The sequence below is a fragment of the Loa loa genome, assembly GCF_000183805.2.
Source record: "Loa loa unplaced genomic scaffold supercont3.191, whole genome shotgun sequence".
Lineage (NCBI taxonomy): Eukaryota > Metazoa > Nematoda > Chromadorea > Rhabditida > Onchocercidae > Loa > Loa loa.
This window is the reverse complement of record NW_018108371.1, coordinates 42,575-43,998: the sequence shown is the minus strand read 5'-3', so window position 1 is coordinate 43,998 and position 1,424 is coordinate 42,575.

The window sequence follows — 1,424 nt, the reverse complement described above, 5'->3', positions numbered from 1 at the left end:
TTTTTTTTTTAATCAAGCCATTTCAAACAATTTTTACGAACAGTTTATTTTAATTAATTAGCTATTGTGGCAGTTTTCATGAACACTTATTTGAATTAATTATAATTTATTAGAAATGTCCTTTTCACTTCCTCAGATTTATTTTTAATATATTGCATTCATATTTTCACTATGTTCTAGTTTGTTTTAATTAAAATTTGCATAATAGCTTATTTAGGTATGTAGAAATGAGTTAGACATAGCATAATTAGCATATATGTAAGTATGTATATTGGCATGTAAAGTTTTGTTTAATAATATAGTATGAATGTTGTATTATTTGAAATTAAATGCATAATTTTTAATTAATTTAATACTTAAAAGATTAGAAATTAACCATTTTAATTGCAGTTATTTATTAACAATTACAATTAAACTATCATTTACAAATATTAATATTTTTTGTTTAAAAAATGAAAAAAAAAGGAGAAAAAAACTCTTTGCAGCAAAAAAAAAGACAATTCCTTTCTTTTTTTGAATAATTATTTTATTTTGAATTTAATTTTTAATTATCAAATAGTATTATCTACTCATACTGAATGACATTTATGCATAGACAAAATAATGAAATGACAATGAATTGTTATTCATTTTCCTTTTCCTCTTTTTTCTTCCCTCTCTATTTTTTTTTTTTTTTTTCGATGTACTTTAAAATAAATTGTCATTTTTCGTTTCGATGACATTGAGAAGGTTCTTTTTTTTTAAAGTTTACTTAAATTTTTTTTTTTTGCATATTAATCACTATCATCTCTTTGTTGGCTTTAATTTTTCTTTTTCTTTTTTTTTAATTTAATATTTATTTTACAATTAATTATTAGTTTTAATATTTAACGCCTTAATGTTTATTTGCAAAATTCATAACATTCATAGAATATTTTCCATTTTATATCAAATTTATAATTTGTTTATTTTTATTTTCTTTTTATTATTGTATTTTGTTTTTTTTCTTAGTTTTATTTTAGTTTATGTGTTATTTTACTATTCGAGAAAATTCGATCATCCTTTTCTCTTTTTTTTTTTTTTTTTTATTTCTTATGTTTCATTCATTCCTGTCTGTTGTTGAAATATTACATTTTCAAATGATTCATTCAATATTTTGATAATAAGGAATTTTCTTTTTTTTTTTTTTGTTTTACTTCTTGTCTTATCTTTTCGCTTTCATATCTTAGCATCTTAGGCTTATAAGCGGATTGTCATATCGTCTCATTTCATATCTTGGCATGCTAGGCTTTTAAGAGAAGAATTGCTTAATTTAATTTGCATTGTATAAATTCCTAGCAATTATGAATATATACTATGAAAGCTTTTATAAGGATGCAATAGTTGTGATTGATAGTTTAAAGTAACACATTCATACAATTATTATTTTGAAATGTTTAAGATTA